The following is an 11,101-nucleotide window of genomic DNA, read 5'->3' on the forward strand; positions in this document are numbered from 1 at the left end:
TTGATGAAAAACAAATACCTACAAAAGCTAGCCCAATACAAATGAACACTACTTTATTGGACATGTGTAGAAAAGAAATTCATGACCTTCAAACAAAAAGATTAATAAGACCAAGCTCATCACCTTGGAGTTATGCAGCGTTTTATGACAATAAAAATGCTGAAAAAGAACGAGGAGTCCCTCGATTGGTAATCAATTATAAACCTCTCAATAAAGTTTTAAGATGGATTAGATATCCTATCCCCAATAAAAAAGATTTATTAGATAGAGTAGCCAATGCTTGTATTTTTTCCAAATTCGATATGAAATCTGGATATTGGCAAATACAAATTCAAGAACAAGATAAATATAAAACAACATTTAATGTACCATTTGGACAATAGGAATGGAATGTAATGCCATTTGGTTTAAAAAATGCTCCATCAGAATTTCAGAAAATAATGAATGATGTCTTTAATGCTTATTATCAATTTATGATAGTTTACATTGATGATGTATTAATCTTTTCTGAATCTATAGATCAACATATTAAACATATTAATACCTTTATTCATGCAGTCCAGAATGCTGGATTAGTTGTATCGGTAAAAAAGATAACTTTATTTAAAACCAATATTAGGTTTCTAGGACATATGATTCATCATGGCACCATTATTCCCATAGATCGATCGATACAATTTGCTGATAAATTCCCTGATCAAATACTCGATAAGAAAGAACTTCAGAGGTTCTTAGGATGTTTAAACTATGTAAGTGATTTCTATCCTAATCTTGCTATAGATGCTAAACCATTACATGATAGATTAAAAAAGCACCCTTTACCATGGACAAATATTCATACTAAAGCAGTTCAACTAATCAAACAAAAGGTAAAAACCCTTGTTTGCCTTTCTCTTCCTCATCCCATTGCTTTCAAGATAATAGAATGTGATGCCTCAGAAATAGGTTTGGGTGGTATTCTCAAGCAACGCATTGATACCCAAGAGCAACTACTCAGGTATACCTCTAAAGCCTGGAACCCAACCCAGAAAAACTATTATATGGTCAAAAAAGAATTACTGGCCATTGTCCATTGTGTTACAAAATTTCAAAGTGATGTTCTCAATCAACAATTTCTCATACGAACTGATTGCAAAGCCGCTAAAGATATTCTGCAAAAAGATGTTCAAAATCTTATTGCTAAACAAATATTTGCTCGCTGGCAGGCTATCCTGTCCGCCTTTGATTTTACCATTGAACACCTTCCAGGGTCTTCCAATTCTCTTCCTGATTTCCTTACCCTTGAATTTTTGCAGGGGGGGCAACACTGACGCCAACGACGAAGAATCACCACTATCACTTGCACTACAGCTCTTTGCAGCTAATAGAAATAATACTACTCCATCACATACACCTACTATCATGGGTTCTCGTAGCAATTCTCGCAACGAAAAACGCCCACTGAATATAATACCATTTGAAGGTGAATTCCCGCCTTTGGTAACCCTTTCACCTTCCAATTCTCCCATTCACCAAATTACTTACCCAGAAGCTAATACATCTACTCCTGCTTATTCTCAAGCACAGTCCAAATCAAATTAGAGGCCTAATTTGCCTAGGTCTTCATACATTGAAAGAGCCTACCTTATGGACATCACTATTGATGATCACCATATAAATATGGACCCCATCAAACTTGCTCCATTATACTTGATAAACTATTTGAACCCAACCAATGGAGTCAAAACCAAAGAATATTATGAAGCAATTCTCATGGAAACAGGATCCATATCTGTTGTCCATTATTACCAACAGAATACTAGAGTCATTGCTTACTCCAAAATCCTGATTAAGAAATTACTCTCTTATGATGAGTGGGGTTGCAATCCTGCTCAAGGAAAGAAATTACATTATCCTGATTTTCCATACAAATATTATAAATATGCCGAATATATAGAAGCCTGGCATAAAATGTTTTATTATCAAAATCCAAATAATACCCATAGCTGGTATATCCAGTTCAGATTACCTATTTTCGAAAGATTCCCCAACTAGTTTAAAAATTGGTTTTTAGTTTGGGGATCAACCACTTCAATTTTACCTCCTGCTTTCCAAAAAGTGCAGGAACAATTTGTGCAATTCAATAATAGTGATAATAATACTGATAATCACCTATACTTTGTGGCACTATACCAACTCCCATGGATTATGAAATGGGAATATATCATCTCTGTTAATAATACAGCCGACCATACCTATATTCCAAGACTGGGCAAAACCATCTCAGTCAAATGCTGGGATATCTTTAATATGGATCCCACAACCATCGTTCCTAAAAGAATACCCTCACAAAAACCTATATATCACCCAAGTCCAAGTGACCATAATACAGCCAATACTTCATTTGACTTTCCCACATATTTAAGGAATATGCTTCAATCAAACCCAAATGCTTCCAAAGAAATGCTAGAACAACAAATGAAGGAGATCTTTGCAGAAGCAGGAAGAAAACCGGTCTCATCAGATGAAACCGTACAATCTTTACTATTGCACACCAATAAATACTTCCCACTTGAAGAAACGGATCCAAAAGAAGAAGAGGATGATCCAGTCGAATGCAGCCAAAGACCATGAATATGATGCACTTATACCTGCCGAATAAATCATTATCCACACCGATGCATAAGACAAAAAGAAGCCGATACTCTCCTGTAGCCACCGACAGATGAGACAAACAAGTCACTGCTCCCACTGAGCCACCGACAAACAAGTCACTGTTCCCACAAGAAAATGACAAAGCCACCGACACGTGCCGACAAAAGAAATACTATTCCCGGATGCCGTTTTGTCCTTACTCCTGACCACTGGAATATTCTTTTCCCTTTTTTACATTTGTCTTTTCCTTTTATGTCACATCCCTCTACTTTATGTCTCTTCACGGTCTTTTCCACTCTTACCTTCGCTACGAAGGCATCTCCCTTCGCTTATAAAAGGCAGCCTCCTGCCTCCAAAATTTCCCAGGTCTCTCCCAGCTTCTCCCTTACTCCGCTCTGCTCTCCCTCTTCTCTCTTCTCTTTCTCTGCTCTTTCTCTGCTCTTTCCGAAGATACTCTGCTCTACAACAGCTATCTTGACCTCATAGCTCATGAAAGGTACTGTTAAAACCATATATAAGAGCTGATGATTTAATGCAGTTTAAACTCGTCTTTAGTATTAAAATAGGTGATCATACACACACATCATGGTTTGTTATTGATATTTCTGTTATACCCTTTATTATAATAATCTTATTTATCCTTAATTATATTCATATATTACAAGAATTAATCAAATATAATAATATGTTATTTGCTTACCTGTTATAGACTAGTTGGTTCAAATTTACTGTATATATATATATATATATATATATATATATATATATATATATATATATATATATATATATATATATATAGAAAAATGCTGAGATTCAATAAGGGTCAGAATCTGGGACAGTCTGACGGTCACGACCTCATTTCGTATTTGAATTTTTATATTTTTTATACAAATCCAAATAACTTAAAATTTTACGAGTGTGTTCTTCAAAAATAAGATAATTTAATAAAAATATCAAAAAAATAAGTTACGATAAATAAATTAGCCAAATACCTCTGAAAGATTTCAGGGATATTTTAGATAATTTATTTATTATGAATTATTTTTTAAATATTTTTATTAGGTGCGTCTTGATGAGAAGAATGAACTTCTAAAATTTCAAGTTATTTGAATTTGTATTAAAAATATTAAAATTCAAATACAAAATGAGGTCGTGACTGTCAGATCGGCCCTGATTCAATATGGGCTATTGGGCTCATATGTTCATATGAGCTAGTGGGCTAATCTCAGGATTTTTCATATATATATATATATATATATATATATATATATATATATATATATATATATATATATAAGCATCTAATCTTCAAAAATAGAAGAATCTAATAAAAATATAAAAAAATAATCTGTAAAATATAAATTAATCAAAATACCCTCAAAATATTTTTGGGGAATTTTGATCAATTTATATTTTACGAATTATTTTTTTATATTTTTATTAGATGTGCTGTGATGAGACGAATGAATGCCTAAAATTTCAAGTGATTTGGATTTGTAAAAAAAATTGAAAATTCAAATACGAAATAAGATTGTAACCGTCAAATCAGCCCAGATTGAATCTGCGCCATTGACTGACACTATAGTAGTCAACCCATGGGCTGACAAAATCCACTTATATATATATATATATATATATAACTGACGACGCGTGGTCCGTGATAGTTTCTATGGATATTTTGACTGCCACGGACATAGCTGACACGAACATGCTACGTCCATGACAGTCGAAAAATCCTTGCCATTGAAACAAACAGACGACGATAGCGCTTTAGGCAAGATCGTTGTAGCATCTCGCCCATAGGCATTGCGTAGATGCTTTATATATATATATATATATATATAAATGGGAAAATTACAAAACCCCAAGACCATACTTTCTATGCAATTTACCCCCAACCTAACTTTTTCTCTTACTTTTTTCTCCAAAACAAATTTTCTATGCAAATACTCCCCAAAGAAAAAAGTTCATTTCTTTTAGATGGAAATGCCCTTCCCATACACAAAAGTCATTTTTGCCAGATTTGATGTTGACTTTTGAACCCCAGTAGCACATTGCTGGAGCGCACCATCGCATTGTCTGACCGCCCTTTACAGAAACTTAAGTGCCGGACCGCCCTAAGACAATTACCGAACGAAAAATGAGCACTGCCAGACCACCCTTTACATAGTGTCGGAGCCCTAGAATCCAGTAACATCTACTGCCGAACTGACATTTGCAACTACCGGACCACAAACATCTACTGTTGGACCGCACTTTGTAATTGCCGAACCGCCTTTTACAACTTTCTACTACCGGACCGCACTTACATAGTGCCGAAGCCTTCTTTTCGTAGGATAGAGGAGAGATATGCATGGGTAACGTAAAAGTAAGGGAGGGTAGTTTAGGTATTTTTTTTATTTTTTTATTTGGAAAGTGTATTTTGGGGAAAAAAGTGAGCGAAAAAGTTAGGTTGGGTGTAAGTTGCATAGAAAGTGTAGTCTTGGGGTTTTTTGTAATTTTTCCTATATATATATATATATATATATATATATATATATATATATTATTCATTATAGCTGCCAAGCTATTGTAAGGTTTACTCATATATATTGTTTTATATTTGGGAAAATATCCCCTTATCCCCTATTTTTTGAATTATATCTCATGAGACCCAAGGATTGAAAATATTATTTATAAGCAAAAGATCTCCATCTTTCTATCTTACAAACCCTTGGACCCATTTGACCATTAATTTTTTACCCAAAGAAATACTAAAATGACACCCTCTCCAAACTTTTTCTTTTCCATTAACATCAATCTCTTGAAGCACCCTCTCTCTCTCTCTCAAATCATCGTCTCTCTCTCTCTCAAAACTCAATCTCTCTCTCTAAAACCCAAAGTTGCAGAAAAGTTCCCCTCTTTACATCGCCTCTCTTTAAAAATTATTTAGTCCCTTTTGTACCCCAATACACCACAAACTCTCTAAAAATACCTATTGATCTGAAGCCTTATTTTTCCCGCTCAGCCACCAAACTCCTGCTCTTCGTTTCTAGCCACCAAAGCTCTCTCTCGCCTACCTTGGAGTGCCTCTTCTAACAATAAACCAGGTGCCCTCTCTCCCTTTTTCAGCATCTCTTTCTACCAGCTCATCTCTCTCTCACTCTCCCTCTTTCCTCTTCCTTCTTGCACGACCTTCTTTTCTCTTCTTCTTTCACTCATCTTCTTCCTCATTACTCCCAAAATAGTGACTTATATGAGACCAAAAGCAACTGCAAAGGATCTAAGGTCAAAAGCGGTCCAAAAACCCCAAATCACGAGAAATCTCTAAAACCCCATATTGCCATCAAGAATTTGTTCAAACACTCCAAAACAAGTATGCAGTTTATGTTTTTTTTTGTTTTGCTTTTTTTTTCTAGTATCCTTGATTTCCCTTGTTTGGCCCTCTCTCTGTCTCTCCCTCACACAGTTTCTTTGTCTCAACTTCTAATCTTTTGGGATTCCCCCCCCCCCTCTTAGAGGTCTTTTTACAGAGGTTTTTCTTGTTTATTGTTAATAATAATTTTTGTAAAAAAGGTTTTTCTTGTAATAGAGGTTGTTCTCATATTCTTTCTCCCTAGGTTGAAACTTTAGGTTGATTTGTTTCCAAATTGAATTTTTTTGTAGCCAATAAAATCTGGAGCAAAAACGTTTATAACAATGTTAATGAAATTTGTACTGCAATCCGAGTGAGATTGTAGTACAAATTTGTACCGCAATCCAACTATTTTGTGTAGTTGTAACAATGAATTGATACAGAGTGCGCGAAAATGCATAGATACAATTATTGGAAGCAATTATCTTAAGATCTATTTTGTGGCTAATTAGGATCCCTATATTCATAAAAATTTCAACAGGTTTGTTGGCATCACCTTAATCGGACACTTCTGCCAATTTAAACAATTGTTTCTTTATTTAATAATGATTGTATGTGCTTCTAGTTATTTGGCCTTGATTTGTTTACTCCTATTTAGAAGTACTTCAACTTTTGTAAAATTTAACATCTTTGCTTTGTATTTTTCCTTTTCCATGGTTCTTTTCATATTTTAATTGGCTAGAAAGTGAATAATTTGGGAAATTATTAGTAGTGATTGGTAGTCATAATCTAGATTGAAGTACATCTTTTATGCAGTAGTAAAAATGGATAAAAAAATGTTCTTATGTATATATAGATGTAAACTTCACAATAGCTCTGATGGTAGCATGGAGTATGTTGGGGGCGATTCATATACTTTTTCAGTTCATCAACAAATGAAGTTGGATGAGATAAAGGAAGATGTAGCAAACCAATTCTCCATAGAGTCAATTAGAGTGTCACTTAAGTACATCTTCCCGAGTAACAAGAGACGCCTTGTTACCTTATTTAATGATTGTGAAGAAAAGATGTTATTTGCACATGAAGGTTGCAATGAGTTACAAATCGATGCTTGAGTTAGAAATCGATGTTTTCGATGGATGTAAACACAAGAGTGGGGTTTCTGTGGTCAATGGTAACACAAGGTATGCTGACCAATAAATTTTGTCTAATCAACCTTTGTTTTATATATAAAATATGGATAACATATGTATTTGGTCATATTTTGGAAATCTATAGATTTTGACTAATCTCCCTATTGTTCCTTCTGATGTGTTAGGGACAATGATTTTCTGCGAGCCCCGCCCTCTTCTTCAAATGTTGAGGATGGCAACAATGAACAGAATACTATGCCTGGTTTGCTCTGCACATGGGAGAACTTATTAACTGATATCGATCAAGAATTCCCCAATATATCTGAATTTCGTGATGCACTTTGTAAGTATGCAATGACGCATCACTTTGAGACTGTTTATATAAAAATGAGAACTACCGAGTGAGGGTGAAAAGCAAGAATAATAATTGCAATTGGGAGATTTATGCTTGTAAAGTTGGGCATTTGACGATGTTCAAAATTAGGACATGGAGGAGAGAGCATTCATGTGGTGTTGGGGCTAACATCAATGTCCATAAGAGAGCTTCAAAACAATTTATCGCTAATCTTGTGCAAAGCAAGTTGGACGACTCCCCACAATACAAGCCCGAAGAGATGTAAATGATATAGCTCGAGATTATGGGATAGAGCTTCCATATCTCAAGGTATGGCGGGGGAAAGAGATAGCAATGATTGAGTTGCATGGTATTGAAGAAGATGCTTATAATCGGCTCCCAACATACCTCGATCGCCTATTAGAGACAAATCTTGGAAGTCATGTGGCAATGCAAAAAAGGTCAGACAATAAATTTCGTTGAGTTTTCATATCACTTGTTGCTTCAATATATGGCTTTAAAATAGGGAACCGTCCAACTATCTTCCTTGATGGAACACATTTGAAAGCTCGATTTCTTGGTACGCTGCTTGCCGGTACATCTATAGACTCCGAGGATTAGATGTTTCCACTTGCATATTCTATTGTTGATGCAAAGGATTCTGACAATTGGTTTTGGTTTCTAGAAAACTTGAAGAGTGCTATTGGGATGGATCGATCAATCATATTTATTTTCGATAGACACGTTGGGCTAGTCGACAATGTATCAAATGTGTTTCGAAATTCCCATCATGATTTTTGTGAGCGCCACATGACATAAAACCTTAGGAAGGATATGAAACATATCCGCAATGTTAAAAAGGCCATTATATCAGTGTTCCAAGGTGCCACATGTCCATTTCAACGAGAGGACTTCAACCTAAGAATAACAGACATTCAAAACTATTCTCAAGAAGCATTTACGAGGGTAGCTACATCAACTCCAGAGCGCTGAGCAACTTCAATATTCAAGGGAAAGTGGTATGGACAAGTTACAACCAATGTAGCAGAATCCTTCAACAATTAGATTCTAGAAGCTTGAGAGCTCCCAATATTGTAATGCCTTGAAAAAATCAGGAAGCAAATGACCCAATTGATGGCAGAGCGCTTTTTGGAAGCTCAAAATCAGACAACCACATTAACACCCTCTATGGAAAAGAATTTGGCAACAAGTGTAAAGACTTCTCTCTCATTGCGTATGATACGGGTTTCAAATGACGAGTTCGAAAAAATTGGTGGGCCACAATAGATGCACAGTAAATATAAGCACACGAGAGTGTGAGTGTCGTGCTTGGCAAGCATTCGGCCCGCCATGTAAGCATGCAAGTAAAGCCTTTCAGATGGTTAAGAGAGATTTATATGAGTATTGTGATGGCTACTTCGCAATTGCAAAGTACAAAAAAGGTTATGTCAAACCGATACGGCCAGTACAAGGAGAGTCATCTTCTTATGAGCCAGAGATACTACCTCCATGTACGAAACATCCTCCTGGGCGTCCCAGGAAAAAACACATTGAGTCACAAGATGTGGAAGTGAGGCCTCTTCACTGTAGTAGGTGTGGCCAGCATCTGCATAATAGAGCTACATGCAAGGTGTCTCTTCAATGAGAGGTCAGTAGAATTTTAGTAGCAAACAAATGTATGTTTTTTATTTCAATTATGTTTACTATATGTAATGCACATTCATCTCTTTCATGTGTAATGTTATGTAACAAACAAATGCTTGCTTATGATTTGGAGATTTAAAAACAAATGTGTGTGTTGATTTTCAGTTGCAAACAAATGTATGTTGTTGATTTTTTCACTTAAGTTCAATTGGAGCCCGTTGCGAAGGGACGAGGCCTAATCGGGGTTTTTAACTTCAGACATGCTTTAGGTGGAGATGAGAGTCAGCCAAAGGATGCAATATCACCTAAAAAGTGGGAGTTATTAAGTTTTGCGTGCTCTTTTGTATGTCATCTTTCTAGACATGGAGGAGCCTCTCAGTGTGTAATTTTTATTGACATTTCGTGAACATAGAAGCGATGGTCAATCTGTAAAACTTTATGAGATGATAATCAATTATCAATTGGATGTTTGTTTTGATTCATCATCTTGGAGAGTTCCAAATGGATATTAGATTTTGCTAGGAGATCATCAATTATCAATTTGATCCACTATCTCATCTTTCACTTACTGATGATTGAATGAGAATTTGATTAGTGGATGATTTTCTATTTTGAAACAATGTTAGTTAAGCACTCAAAATTTACGAATGGATGCATTTAGCCATCACTTGGTTGGCTTCAAATTACTTGAATAGGCTCACTTGGCTATTATCTCTCTCTCTCTCACACACACATACACACACACACATGACTATTATTTGCTCCAACAATCTTTTCAGCTTATCACCAGCTTCCCATTTGAATATCACCCTCGTCTTCTACTTCATTCTTCCCAACATTTCAATCTAACACATCATCCATTAGATTACCATTCTTCCTTGTTTTATTATGAGCAAACATATTTCCACCTGCGAGCACAAAATCAGTTTGCAACAAAGGCATTTAGCATTTGGAATTTTCTTCTCAAGTACTTAAACCGCTTTGTAAAGGTTTAGCCTTAACCATGACTATCTCATGTCTGCAATTCTTACATGAGAGAAACTAAAATAAGATCAGTAAATGAGAAAATTGATGTTCCAAACTGTATTAGCTAGAGCAGGGGCCAAGTTCTAATAGACACTAGATAAAATCTTGAAAAAAGTTCGAACTTGGTCCACCTTAAAAACTCCATTGAAATGTGCTAGAATATTCAATAGTAGTAACCAATAACAGTGCTCCATTTCTTCTTGATAGTGCTAACAACAATGACATTAAATGTTAACAATTTTGAAGAACCAACAATGACATCCCATTTATTCTTTCACACTATTTTTTCTACTCACACCAAAAGAATTTGAATTTTGAACTATTGGAGTATTAAAGGGGATTGTATTAATATTTGTCCAAAATTACAACTTTTTCAACTATTAGAGTATTAAAAGGGATTGTATTACTATTTGTCCAAAATTACAACTGTTAGAAGCCCTTTGAAAAAGGGCCACATATACAAAAAATGGTGCTTGAGGCAACATTATATACAAAAATTGATACCCCTTAGAAAAGGACCACTTGAACAAAAAATAGTGCTTGAGGCAACACTATACAAAAAATGGTGCTAGTTAGAGCAGAATGCACAACCAACAAAGTAAAAAAACAAAAAATGTGGATCCATGTACAAAAGATTGTTTAAGTTCCATCAAAATCCCTCAGTTCTTTGTGATATGCTAAATTTCATGAGAACAAGGGCAGATTCAACTTCAACTTTCCAGATTGTGAAGCTGAGAACCAATTACAACAACAACATAGAATTGTTTTCTTGCTAAAGCCATTCTTCAAGTTGGGCTATAGGTTTCAAGAATCCTTCCCATTATAACTTATAACAATATTGATGAGGGCATGACTTTGATCTTTGTCAATATCCATAACAATATGTATACAGCAGGGACCTGTGCAAAAATTATCATTCCCATGAGGACTTTGCAATTTTAACAATATTCGATCACATGGGCGATAACAGATTATATAGAGAGATAATTACTT

Source organism: Amborella trichopoda, chromosome 4, assembly GCF_054954075.1.
Source record: "Amborella trichopoda isolate Santa Cruz 75 chromosome 4, AtrichopodaSantaCruz75HAP2 v2.0, whole genome shotgun sequence".
NCBI lineage: Eukaryota > Viridiplantae > Streptophyta > Magnoliopsida > Amborellales > Amborellaceae > Amborella > Amborella trichopoda.